General features: G+C 37.2%; 1 long non-coding RNA gene across 1 annotated transcript in view; it reads left to right on the top strand.

Annotated features, from left to right (window-relative positions):
• Window positions 1-12127, top strand: part of LOC308058733 — a 59044-nt gene extending 46917 nt beyond the window's left edge. The window contains exon 3 of the long non-coding RNA XR_013925939.1: window positions 9642-12127. This is a non-coding gene — a long non-coding RNA (uncharacterized lncRNA). The remainder of the gene's footprint in view (window positions 1-9641) is intronic.
• Window positions 12128-14817: the final 2690 nt, after the last annotated feature.

Here is a 14817-nt window from a genome sequence, read left to right as displayed (position 1 = left end):
AAACTCATGAGTTGATATAAAATCAGCTTAATGCGTAAAGTAAAAACTGTATGCACAAGCAAAGCAAATTAAGGAATTCATTCACTGCTTTGCCTCAGCAAGCAGCTGTTCAGCATCTCCAGGAAAGCAGGGCTCTATCATGCACAACTGTTACTTGAGAAGACAGACACCATAACTCTGAATATCCCCTCTTCTTCCTTCTCTGTTTTTGAGGATTCTTGCTCAATACACACATATTTACATTGTAGCTAAGTATGCTCATTGCTTGACACCGTATTCTGCCTGTTATCTTTACTACTGTATTACTGAGAATCCTAGACCCAAACAGTAGCAAGTACAAGCAGATATGAAATCTGCATCTGACTCTAAGCTTCACTATCACAGTCTGGGGCGTTTGCCTTGGTTAGTGGGAACTGTCCTAAGAAGTCTGTAGAATGGGTTCATTTATTCTGAATGTGCCCGAAGCCTCTGGCTGTGCTACAGTGAGTAAAGTCTTCCTGCTGCACTTGAAATATTGTTTCACTTGTACTAAGAACATCATCAAAAAGTTTTCTACCTCTGGACCTTGAGCACAAAGATCAGAAAAGGAGAAAACAAGATTCTGATAAGATTTTTTTTTTTTGACCTTGGATATCTGAAGTATAAAGATTGATAGATCACTGCATTCTGGCCAGCATGAAGAGTTCCTGTGCTTAGTACAAAAGCAGAATTGAGCACATTTTGCCTGCTGCTTCTAAATCATCCCAAAATTACATTAGCATATTATGTATTTATTTATTTTCTGAATGTGCTGTTCTTAATGGCCATGATGGGAGTAGCACTGTGAGTAATCTGACTAAGAAGTCCAGCTGCATAGCTGCATACTATGAAGCACTACTCGATTCGTCTGGCTACAGCAGGCACTGACTTCATTACACTACACAGCAGCCAGAAGAACTTAGCTATTACAATTATTCTGACGGTTTTCTGTGTTGGTGTTATTCATCAAAGGAAGTTTCACCTGTCATTTTCCTTGCAGTAGAAACTTTCCAGTAAAGCTAAATTTTAAGGATTTGGGCAGCATTATTATTACTTATGAAAGTCAGTATTTCCAAAGGGCGCTCATGGTGTTAAAAGCTCCAGTCACACTAAAGAAAATTACATAGCCCCTGCCCTGAAAAGCTTACAATCTATAAGGCATTTATGTTAAGAGGGGAGAGAAAGGTTTCATTAAAGGAATTTTAAATGCATTTCAATGCGTTATTTTGACAGTGGGAGTAGAATAAGCAAAGCAGCAAAAATAATGGCAGGCAAATATACTTTAGTTCCATTTTGGGGGCAATATTGTTTATCTCAAGAAACTTCTACCAACTACCTGCAAACTCTTGATTACATAATGCCCTAGGTCTTCTTTCCACATTGCCTAGCTGCTGTAATGACAATCATTGCTTCTGATCATCCCTTATACCTACCATACAACCATAAAAGATGCCTGGTAGAGTCTGCCTTGGTGTGAAAAGTGCAGTTGCAAGGGTGTAAGTTGCTCCTTAGAGCAACCATGAGGCACCACTCCCGGTCAGACCACACAGTCCCTATGGGTTTACGGTATGGACTTGCAGCTGAGCAGAGGCCTGTGTTTCCCCATAGTGGCAAAAAACCCATCTTGCCTCCAGGTCTCATGTGCCAGACCCAGGTGGTCCTTGTGCTAACCAGCTGTGTTGGACAGACAGCTCCCAGGCTGGAGAGGAGCAGTGCTGCTGCTCTGTGGAAAGTGCGAGTTGCCTGCTTCATGGTGAAGGGATGAATGAAAAGAATTAGCAGAAAGATAGAAAACTTCTCTGATATCATAGAAATGTAGAAACAAACTCACTTTTCATAACTGAAGAATGTAATATAAAATCATGTTAGTGAAGTAATCAAAAGCTTACAAGGAAAGCTTAGCAATGTAAACAAACATATAAAACAACTAAAACAGTTTGTAAAATAAATGTGCCTGTAGAAAAATACCCTCAAAACCAGTCTTTAATAGCATCCTATTTTCTTACTTGAAACTTTCTGTTGCTATGGAGCATCCAAGGCACTATGTTCAACATACATTACTCCGAAAATAAAGTGAAACTATTTTGGAAGCTGTTTATCATGGAGGTTCTAAAACTGTTCAGTGACTATTTGAAGTCCTACCTCTCATAAGAATAGTGAAATAAAAAGAAAAAAGTGGAGCATAATGTGTCCAATATTTTCTACTCTGAAACTGCCAGTCAGATTCTTTCCCTGGCACTTTCAAGATGAGGTCTGTCATATATTTATAAGTCTAAGGCATATTCTGCTTTCTACAGTTTCATACAGCTTTGTCACATTTTAAATAGTATTCTCATTAACAGCAATGCTTAAATGTCAGTACATTGGCCAAGCCTTAACTAAAGAACACAGAGGAATATCTGTAACCATAAAAAAGTACGTTGTCACACATAGTCATTTAGCACAAAAACATGTAGTCGTGTTAGCACAAAAAGAAAGTAATCCAAATTAAAGTCGGGATGCATTTTTTTATTATTATTATTTTTTTTTTTTTTTTGAAGGAAGAGACCTCAAAGTCTCTCATACTAAATGATGGAATGATTCATCACCATCAGTCCTGTTCTGCATTTGAGACTGGTTGACTATGTGAGGAAATCAGAGGCTGGATTCATCTGACCAGCTTGATCCAAGTTAGATTAGAGTTTCCTAGCTTCTGAGAAATACTTCAGACATAGCTAAATGTGCTATATTTTTTCTGCTTACCCTTTGTCTTCTAGAGGCAAATGGTATTTACTCTTTTGAAAACTCAATCTCATACTGAATCTTGATCTTCTTCTTAAGTGGGCATTCCATCTTCACTTGCTGTATCAAAAAATAAATAGAACATGTTTGTGCAGAAAATACTGTATTTGCCTTACCCTTACATCTGTCAAAGCTTCTAAGTTGATCAGAAAAATAAAAAAACAGTATATGCAGAGAAGCTGGATACTTTAACCATACTTTGGAACTAAAGCATTCACAGTGTCAGAAAACTACTTGATGCACTGTGTTTGTGAGGATAGCATCAAAGAAAAGATTAACACTCATTTTGGATACATTCTACTTTGTATCTTATAGCAGACATCAGATCAAGAGTATATTTGCTGCATTTCAAAGGGTTATTTGACATTTGTAACAAATGTCCATTTAGAACTGAAATGTGTCTTGCAGTCGATTTCTGTTTCAGTGACTGCATGGTAAAATGTTAAGTTAGGTGTTTGAAAATGGCAAAAATATAGGCTCAAGTTATTTAAGAACTGTAATAGAAAATTTTAAAAACAAAATTAAGTATCTCTAGTATTAAATTGTTCTCACTCAAGAAGTTAGATGTGTTTTATTAGGAATTAGTGGATAAGAGTTTAAGGCTCCCATTATCAGAAAAGCAAAACATTTTGCACTCAAATCTGACTGTAAAAATCTATGCTTGCCCCAGTTTGTTTTGTTTCTGGAAACATGCATAAAGCACAGTTCTTTAGTTCACATTTAAAAATGTTAGCTGTAGCTTACGCAAAATTATCATCATTGTTAATTTGTACAACCTCTTATATAGAAATCAAAACTACATAATCACAACTGTCCTGAGGTATCAATGACAATTCAGATAGGTTTCCAATTATTTTATACTAGGAAAAGGTGGTATTAGCAGCCTGACATATAAACCCATTATATTCCCAGATATTACTTTTCCTTTTGTTACTGAAACACTTGCTCTTGTACTAAAGGTGTATCATAGCTACATGCGCTGATTTCTTGCCAACTGCCACCTTTGACCATTGTGCATTGAAGCTATAGACGAAAATGTTGGAATAAAATGTTCTTAACATCTAGGAATTGTTTTTGCAGGCCTGTCTTACAGAATGTTTCAAGAGATTTTGTAGGAAGTAACTTTTTTTTCCTTTAAATACTGAATGAAATCGATGGGAGAGAACACAAAAGAGTTATACTTGCTGCAGAAGGCTTAAAAAAATTATAGCAACAGCTGTAGAATTAATATCTACTCAATTTGTAAGTTATGCTTATATGTATGTATTTATTTCTTAGCTTCTTAATTAATTTCTTTCTAGCAATTCCTACTGTAGGACCAGAGGGTCACAAGCAAAAACTACATTAAAATTTTCATTGATTTCTTAGCTGGAACAAGATTCATCTCACCTGGCTTTAGGCAGGTGTAATGTTGATATCTGTATCTGATGAACCAGATGTTAATTATAGTCACTGAAGGGAAAATAATATTTCCAAAGCACAATTATCTTACTTGTTATGTAAGACTACCTTAAAAACAGTTTTAATGTAGTATAAAAATTATATATCTTCCCATTGGTTTCAAGGGCAGCTTACAGTGACCAATATACAAGGAGTACGTAGTTGGTCAGATAAATTCAACCTCAAATATCTGCTGTAATCATAGTGAAATGACTAAAGAATTGTCATGTGTAGAATATGACTTTATGTCTGTAGTTGTTTGGATTAATACATCTAATAATATCATAGCTCATGTAGATTACAAGATTTACACCCTGTACTTAACCCAGATATCCAGCAAAATGATTATTTACTCACTTGGTTAAATGTCCATGAAGAGGTAGTGCAGAACAAGAGGAGGTACTTTAGTCTAACTGGAGGCCTATAGCTACTGCTGTATCACAGGGATCAATAGTGGGTCCAGTCCTGTTTATCTTCAGTAAAGATCTGAGTGATGGGGCAGAGTGTACCCTCAGCAAGTTTACAAATTACATAAAACTGGGAAGAGTGGCTGCTATGCCAGAGTCATGCTGCCATCCAGAGGGACCTGAACAGGCTGGAGAAATGGGTGGAGAGGAACCTTATGAAGTTCAACAAGAGGAAGTACAAAGTCCTCCACCCAGGAAGGAAAGCAGCTAGCACAAAAAGACCTGGGGACACCAAGTAGAACATGAGCCAACAATGGTCAGCAATGTCCCCTTGTGGCAAAGAAGGCTAATGGTATCTTGGGCTGCATTAGGATGAGTGCTGCCAGGAGGGTGAGGGAGATAATCCTTCCACCCTGCTCAGCACTGATAAAGCCACACTTGGAGTGGTGCATCCAGTTCCAGGCATCTCAGTACAAGAGAGACGTGGACACATTGAAGAGAGTCCAAAGAAGGAACATGAAGTTTACTAAGGAACAGGAGAATCTCTCATATAAGGAAAGTATTTCCTTTCAGTATTCAAGAATAGGTTGGATGGGTTTTGACCAATCTCAGATTGCATCTAGTGAGAGATGTCCCTGCCCATGGCAGGGTGGGTTGGACTACATGATCTTTAAAGGTCGCTTCCAACCCAAATCATTCTATGATGCCATGATCCTATGAAAGGCTGAGTAAGCTGGGACTACTCAGCCTGGAGAAAACTCAGGAAGGATCTCAGAAATGTGTGCAAATATCTGAAGGGAGGGTGCAAAGAAGACGAACCCAGGCTCTTTAGTTGTGCCCAGTGAAAGGGCAAGAGGTGATAGTACGAACTGAAACACTGGAGGCTTAATCCCAATGTCAGGAAACACTTTTTTACTGTAAGGATGACTGAGCTTTGGCACAGGTTGCCCATGGAGGTTGTGGAATCCCCCTCCTTGGAGATATTTAAAAGCTACCCGGACACAGTACAGGGAAACCAGCTCTAAGTGGTCCTGCTTTAGCCAGGTAGTTGGACCAGATGACCTCTATAGGTGCCTTCCAACCTCAGCAACTGTGTGATTCTAAACAAATGTTTAAACTCTGAAGTCATTAGTCTTGCTGTGTGCCAGCATATAAAATACTAGTTCAAGAGGGTGAATAGTTTCAGCAAGCTGAAATAAAGGTTACTTCTTATCTAGGAATATCTCAGAAGAGTCCTTCAAGTAACATCTATTTATTTTTATGTAATATACTAAAAAGTAAAAATATATTTGAAAAACTCTGGCAGACTCAAGCGTACAATCTCACTGAATTGATCTATAAATTTTTTTAGCTTAAGACAACATTTATTTTCTACATTAAAATAATGAAATATTTCACACTTTCTGATTTACAGAGGGCATTTTTTTAAAAAATATTATTTGTATTCTACATTTGAACTCCAAAAAGACTTAAATTATTTAGGAACTTTGTGTTGAACTGAAATCTATTTAGACAAATATATTTATTTAGACAAATTTAGATAAATTACTTAGGAAGAGCAGGATGAAGCAAGAATATGTTGATTGGCATTGACTACAACAAAAATATGTTCAGGTATTCAAAGACTAAATTACAGATGCTGAAGTATCATATTTAAATAAAGACAAATTACTGAGCAAAGCATAATTTCCATCTAGGGGAAAAAAAAAGTATTCTTCCCCAAATTTATTGTGATTTAATGGTCTGTTACCAGTTAAATGTGGTGAGAGGTGATTACATACCTGAGGAGCTCAGGCTGCCAAAGTTTCAGAATGAGTCTGGAGTGTAGCAAATAAGAACACCAGTTAATTCTTGGATTAAAATAAAGCATGAATAAAATAGCGCTACGTTTCCTTCCCTCTCTTCTTGGGTTTCCTTAAAAACAATCTTCATTTCACCAGCACTTACTGCCCACAAAGCTGGCAAATTACAACAACTGTATAACACGTAAAAAGTCTTTAGAGATGACCCAAAATTCCTTTCCAGATATTTATTTCAAAGACTTTTGCTTTAATGCTGGCTTGTCTGAATGGTGCATCATTACATTCTGAGCATCTCTTAGAAATGCTTAGCATGTTTCTCCTAATTTTCTTAGTTTGAATTAAGCTACTTATGTTTTCATGCTTCAAATCAAAATGTTATGGTTCATTAAATTATATTAGGAATTTTCTATTAAAACATATGTGCATACTTACACATTTTAGACATCACTTCACACAAAAGTAGACTACTTTACAAAAAGTAGTTCCATCTATTTACAAAACATTATAGAAAACTAACACTCAACTCTAGCAATGTTTTGGAAAACATCAACATATCTTGTTTAAAATTTTTGTCAAGCATCCAGTAGAAAAGACAAATTTCACTCTCATCAAGTTTGCTGATGAAAACAAAGCGGAGTAACCAGTCAATATGAGGGCAGGGCCCCTGCCACCCACAGAGATGTTAACAGACAGGAAGAATAGGCCAACAGGAACCTCAGGAAATTAAGCAGCAATACAGATGAGCTGGGGAGCAGCTCTGCAGAAAAGCGCCTGGGGACAGTGAACTGAACTCAAGCCAGAAGTGTACACTGGCAGCAGAAATGGTCAACAGCTTCTGGGTTGTGTTAACAGCAGCACAGGCAGCAGATCCAGGGAAGCTATTATCCTCCCGTTTATTCAATGCTTGATGGATCACACCAATACTACTGTGTCCAGTTTGGTGTTCCCTGGTATAGAACAGACAAATTGGGCTGAGTTATGCAGAGGTCCATTAGGATGGTCAGAGCTGGAGTACTTATCCTGTGAGGATGGGCAAAGGGACCATACCTTGAGGTCTTGAAGACTGTCATGCAGTGTAGAAGATTTCCCGGAGAGACTGCACTATCTCCATCCTTGAGATTTTTCAAGCCACAACTGGACAGCAACCTGTTCTGAGCAGAAGGTTAGACTAGAGACTTTTTATATTCTCCTCCCACCTGAGTTAACCTACATGGTGACACAAAGAGAAAAAGGGAGCTAGATTCAGTGGTAAAATACTCTAACGGGATAAAGGATTTTTTGAGTTTAAACTAAGGAGAGATTAAGGATAGGTGACTTTCTGAGACAAATTTAGCCTCTAGTTTACTATACAAAAGACAGTGACATTTCAGTTTTGTCTCCCTGCTCTCAGCGGGTAGTACATTATCCACAAAGGTTTGCATGTATATGGATGTCCAGTCTATGGACAACTAATTTAAGCAGGTACATATATTCAGATGTGTACTTCAGTAGGTCTGTTGGTGCTGGCTGGAACTGTCTGTGTCTGGCATGAACAGCCCTGGCCTCTTCTCACAGAGGCCACCCCTGCAGCTAGGTTTTCATAGATGGGTTATTTTAATTTACATCCCAATAGGTAGTGCTAAACTCTGTCTTTCTGTAGGATCCAAGGCTAATGCTACCCTTCTGACTACCATGACCTTAGGCTGCACTACTAAGTTTTACAGAAAGTAATCAAAACATGATTAGGGACCTATAAACATCCATATCAACTGTCTATAAAATTCTCATCAAGATCAGACATGAGTAAAGTGTCACTTTTCTCTTAAGTTAGTAAAAGCATGTAACAGTGTTAACATGAGAAAAAGGAGTTCTGGCAGACTGAGTTCTTGCTAGTTCAGTACTTAGGGCAGGTTTCAGCTCAAGAATGTAGATTTCTGCTTTTGAGTGTCTAAATAGAGGTGCTCCACTTGTGACCTACAGACTTGTCACAAGGTATAGTCATACATATAATACCATTTGTGATGTGCAATATTATGAAGTCTGGCTTCTAGCTGTTTACCCAGAAGGGTTAGGATGCACTACAGATCCTATGTTTTACCTATCAGCTTTGTCATAAGGCAAGACAGTCTTGTGTCTTGCTTTAAGCCTTTGTGTACTAAGTCTTGTGCATCAATTCAACTCTCTTAATTCAACTAAAGAGCTGAATTAAGTTTTGGGTGTCTAGATCCCAGTTATAGTCAATGAGTATCCAGGATAAAATTCAGTTACTGAAAGTTTAGGTGCACGTTGGTGTCCCACCTATCCTCCAAATGAGTGTTGATAAGTTTCTAATTAAACATCCAAAAATTTTTGGCAGGAAAAGATGCTTATACATATGTAGCAGATTTAAAAATTAAGAAAATCCCACAGGATTTCTGTGTGGACAGATGAACCATGAAGCACTGCCTTTTTTTTTTTTTTTCCTCCTTGATGAAAGTAAATATTGACCTGAAGTGTTGCAAAAGGATACCAGATGATTGCACACCTGCTTTCCAGCTGCTAGTGGTTAAGACATGAGGCATGCTACTTATTTGATACAGTTCCCAGACTAATCCTTGTCAGCACAGTTAGCCAGGAAGAAGCACTCACATATTTATCTTCATGAAAGGGAAAAAACCACAGTGAAGCATTTCAGCTTCAGTTGAATTTGAAGTTTAGTTTCATGGAGCTGTTTATCGATTTTGTACATAGGTATAATCCTCTAATCTCTGAATGTTTTTTCAACTGGATGCTATTTGAGCCCTGAATATTACAGATACTACTTCTGGCAAAATATTAAGCAGTTAGGTGCATGCTAAAACCTTTCACCTGTATTTTAACGTAGTAAGAATTGACAGGTTTCACTACATGAAATCACACTAGTGATTCTTGACTTGCCTATGTCATTCTTCATCTACAAATACTTTACTGAATACTCACTTTTCCACTTAAGTCTTTGTGAAAGTTAGAAGAACAAGCATGGAAGAAGTCACCTTTTCCTCCTTTCTCTTCTATACACTGATATATTAATAAAGATTGACACCTCTGGTGATATCGCAAGTTGCAAGACAATAGAAGAAAAGAAAAATGGCAGAGAGATCAAGGCTCTCTGTAAATCTCACCAGAATTAAAAAAGTAAATAAGTAAATCTGCATTTCCAGAGGAATAACTCTGTAACTACTCTTTTTCTCTCCAGATTTCCAGAGAAGGCTGAAATATATTCTGCAAGGCTGAAATATATTCTGCTGGACTTGAGACAGAGTTCATTCAGACTACAACAGAATTTTGAAACAGAAATAAACAACAGCAATGAAACTCACTTCTAATTTGATTAATGCTGTTCTCTGATATGACCAATAAATATATTTTATTTCAGATTTTTTAACTGTTTATTTTTGCCTTTCTTGTTCTTTGTAGCAATCTTAAAATAAAAATGTTTCATAATGAAAAAGGAAATAATTTACAACCTTAATTTCCTCTGTATTTGCCTAACACTTTTCATCATGGTATGGTGAAATTTATGAAAATTTTTGTGCCTTGGAGATGTAGGGGTTTGGCATACTAGCATACATCAGAAGTTTTGTGGGGGTTTTTTGTTTGGTTGGTTTTGGGTTTTTTTGTTTTGTTTTTAGCTCCATAAGTCCTTTATATGTCAAGGAATTATGGGAAAGAAAAATAACTATTTAAATGCATACATATTTATACATCGCAGGTTTCATAAAGATCAGGCAACATTTTGAATTTTCATGACATTAAACTTCCTCTTTCTCAAAGCAAGGGAGTGGTTGCTCAGGTTGACCTATTTGTGGTAAAAATTAAAGTGCTTGCTGAAGAATTACTAAGTAACTTCTTTAGTAAGCCCAAACCTATACACCTGATATGAAATGTCCAATCTGTATATTAAAAATCTTGCCCTTCATAGAATGGACAGCTCTGAATATCTAGAATTAGAATCTGTAGGTTATGGTCACTGCTCCACTTAGCAAGCACAATGAGTTATCCATCCAAATTACAAATACAAATCATAATCAGATTCCTGGAAGAATAATAATAAAAAAATCACCCAAGCTTGTAAATGCAGGACCTTTATGAGCTATACAAGATGTAAAGAAAATTGTCAAAAACATTCAGAAAATGAATGAGTAAAACATTTATAAAAGGGAAGACAAATTTCTAAAGGTATACATAGCCAAAGTAGCAGATGGAACAAATGGTGAAAAAAACCAAACCACACTGTGTTCCAGTTTGTGACCATTGCTTTGTAACCACTGAGCTGAGTCTAGCTCCATCTGCTTTACTACCCCTCCCACTGGTTATTTATACACATTGATAAGATTCCCTTTAAGCTTTCTTTTCTTCAGGGTGAACAGTCCCAGCTCTCCTAGCCTCTTCTCATATGACAGATGTTCCAGTCCCCTGCTCATCTCCAGTACCTTAATCAAAGAAAACGTATCTTTGCTGCAAGTGTGGTCAAACACTGAAACAGGTTGCCTAGGGGGATTTTTAAGTCTCTGTCTACACAGATATTCAAAACCCAACTGGACACCATTCTGGATAACCCACTTAAGCTGACAATGCAAGGGTGTTGGACTAAACAGTCTATAGAGGTCTTTTCTGACCTCAATCATTCTTTAGCCATCTTTGTTGTCCTTTACCAGACTTGCCCTATTACCATAGAATCATAGAACAGCCCAGGTTGGAAGTGACCTCAAAAGATCATCTGGTCCAACATTTCATGGCAAAGGGAGTCTAGATGAGTTTATCTAGCTCCCTGTCCAATCATAATTTGAAAAAGTCTAGTGATGGTGATCTTACCACGTCCCTGGGGAGGTTTTTCCAGTGATTGATAGTTTTCACTGTAAAACATCTCCTTCCCATGTTGAGATGCAACCTCTCCCGGGGCAAGTTGTACCTATTGTCCTTTGTCTTCTTCATGTGGCTCCTTGTGAAGGAGTGGACAAAGGAATTGGAGAGAAAGACTGAAGCTGCATGTTTATCCTAAACATTTCTCTAATGCCTGGCTTCGGGGAGCTCTATATAGCTCTTTTTTAGCTCCCTTTAAGTACAGAAATACTGTGATAAGGTCCCTCCTGAGCCTTTTCTTCTATAGGAGACCCACAACTCCTCCACTGTTTCCTCACAGAGCAAATTCACCAGCCCTTTGATCATTTTCACAGCCCTCCTTTGGACCAGCTCATTGTCTATGTCTCCATGCTACTGGCAAGCATAGACCTGGACCTAGCACTCCAGTTGCAGCCTCATCAGTGTTGAGTAGAGGGGAAGGATCATTTCCCTTGATCAGCTAGCAATGCTCTTCATGACACAGCCCAGGAAACTACTGGCATTCTTTGCTGCAAGGGTGCCTTACTGGCTCATGGTCAGCTCTCACTGCCTTTTCTGCCAAGCTGCTTTCCATCAGGTCAGCCCTTAGCCTGTTCTGGTGCATGGAGTTATTTCCCCCCATGTGCAGGGCTTGACATATCTTTTTTATAAACTTTGCAAGATTTCTGTCCAGGCTGCTGAGGTCACTCTGAATTGCACCACAGCCATCTGGTGTATCAACCACTTCTCCCAGCTTTGTATCATCTGCAAATACATCTCTTAGATTAGATGCATCATTTTTTCTTTCTGTCCTCCCTGTCTTATTTTCTATACCAGAATGGAAACAAGTTGAGAGCTAGTAAAGTTCTATTTTTTCCCCCTTTATGCCTAAATTTTGGAGTGCTTAACCTTCAATTAGAAGTCACCTGTGGCTGGACAGATCACAAGTCTATTTGTCTGTTTAAGGTCTATCTTCATTATTCTCATTACTAAAATATCCAAATGTTTATACATAAGCAACTGGACAGGAGAAAGTTGTGTAAGCTCCTGTTACAAGAGCTTGTAATACCAATTTCGATGAAATCACCATTAATGCCAAAAATGCAACGTGACAAAAATCTTCACATGTAAACTCCATAATACTTCCCACTTTCAAGACTAACAATTGGGTCAAGTTTTTCTGTCAATAGCAAATATGGTAGCAATTTTAATGAATTCTTTTAAAACTGTTTTCATCATTTTTTCAGAACAAACCAAACAGATGCCAAAGATGACAATAATAGCAACTGCAAAACCACTAAATAGAACTCATATCAAAATAAGGTGGAAAAGGATAGCCAAGTACAGGAAACCATGTAATCTTTTAGCCTTCTTGACTGAAAAAAAAACCCAAAAATTAACCAAGTTGTATGACTAACCAGTTGACTTACAGATCATGTATATATACATATACAAAGAGCAAAAAAAACAATTTTCTGAGAAAAGGTTAAAGCATTACAGTTAAAGACCTTATCGACCTCATTTATTCAGAATATTTTTAGAAGACAGACAAGACCTCAGCCAAAGTGAAAGGCCTGTGACACCTAAAAATTATAGTTGCACTAATGAGAATGTAGGTAATATTATTAATTTGTCTTGAACATGAATATAAGCATACTAAAACAGTTTAATTAACAGCATAGAAGGATTTTATAACACCATGACGGCACAGCTAAACACAATGTAGAGGCATTTTACATAGATGTGTTAACAATGTGATCACCAAAGTGGCAAATAAAGAATTGTGTTGCTGCAGTTAAGATCCATGGGAAAATATATAAATAGCAGTCCAAGTAACAGAATTTTTAAGATAGAAAATAAAGAACAAAACCCAAGATAAACCCAATGGATCGCAATGAGCAAGGGTGTTCTACCTAAAACAGAATGATGACAAAAAAAAAAATAAAAAAAAGCAGCATGCACCTTGGGACCAAATGACAACTCCCTTTCAGAAGGTAGACAAGTAACATAAAATACCATGGATGAGTGGGAAACCATGGAGAAGACAGACAAGCTCACTTTAGACCTGACTTCTCTTATGAAATATCTCTCTAGCCTGATAACCTTGCCCCCAGTGACTACAGACTTTAGCCATCAAGGCAAACTGCATGCCACCAGTTCTATGGCATTGCATACTCACAGCTAATGTAAGGTATGAGGGTTAATGACGGTTTTGTACATGTAGTAATACATAGTCATAACGTGGAAGAAATAGCCATCAGCATAAAGCGTGCTACTGCAAATATCAATCTAACCTTGTTTTAAAGTTTAATATTGGCTTGACTTGTTAGACTGTTAAACTCTCCCATCACAGTGGTCCATTTCCTAACTGGTGTGTGTGTATATATATATGGGTATATACATATGTAGTATATGCATAAATGTACATATTCTGCTGTAACAAGTCAAAAGTGGTGCTAACTAGACAGAAGGAAAGAACTGTGCCTATGGTAAAGGGAAGAGCTGATTGTAAAACCTAATGACATACATAAGTTTATATATAACTGATCCCATGCTAGAGTCAGAAGGAGAACGAAGTCAGCAAGTAGAAACTATAGATATATTTTCTTGAGTTAGGGTAAAAGAGTACCTGTCTGATGAAGAAGATATTTCTGTTGTTCAGTGCTGAAAAAAAAGGAATGGAATGGGAGGGGAAAAAGGATGAATGCATGAGAGGGAGGGAGACAGGGTGCAAAGAAACATTCAAGAGCCTCCTTGTACAGTAAATGTGTGGTAGGATAGTTTTGTTATATAAATTAATAGTGCGTCACATAGCACTGTAAGAGTATTTGAATAGAAAGATTTGGTGAATGCATATGATACATGGAAAAGAATGAACAATAGAATAGTACAATTATGATTCAAATTCTAAATAAGAATGATGTTTCCACAGGTGATTATTATCTTTCTTCCCTGTTATATCAGGCTTCTAGTGCCTCTAATTCTAAGACTTAAAATGAAATAGCTGTATCACTAAATGACTAATAACTAAAAGAAAAGGCTACCTAATGTCTGTTTTAAAGGGGTAATGCTGAAAGAAGGTTGAGATTTATCCCTTAGTTAGGTTGGATAATGAAACAATTGACCTAGCAATAATGACAAGCACCGTATCTCTAAGTATTTTCCAAAACAAAAAGGCTTGGAATGGAAATATAAAGAAAAGGGAAAAGGTTAAAAAAAATTTAAAATATAGTGGTGAGATTAATAAATCTCTTAAAAGCAAAGTTCACTGAACTGATATAATCAGTATCTAAGCTCCTTTTTCTTTACAGTAATCTGGTGCAGCAGTAAACCAAATAAAGATTAATCATAGGAAGCTGAACAGGAGGTCTGGAAAGAAAGAAGTGACAGGATTAAAGAAAAGGACTTTGAGAAGTTCAGGATACTGTGGACCATAAACAGATGGTGACAGCAAACTGTGCAAGAACACCACAAACTGAATGGATTATAATTTTTGGGGGGGAGGAAATTCAGTAAACAGTGGTAACTCAAAACCATTTTATCAAAAAAAT

Source organism: Falco punctatus (assembly GCF_963210335.1).
Source record: "Falco punctatus genome assembly, chromosome: 2".
Classification (NCBI taxonomy): domain Eukaryota; kingdom Metazoa; phylum Chordata; class Aves; order Falconiformes; family Falconidae; genus Falco; species Falco punctatus.
Note: the sequence above shows the minus strand (reverse complement) of the source record. Positions and strands in the feature narration are given on the sequence as shown.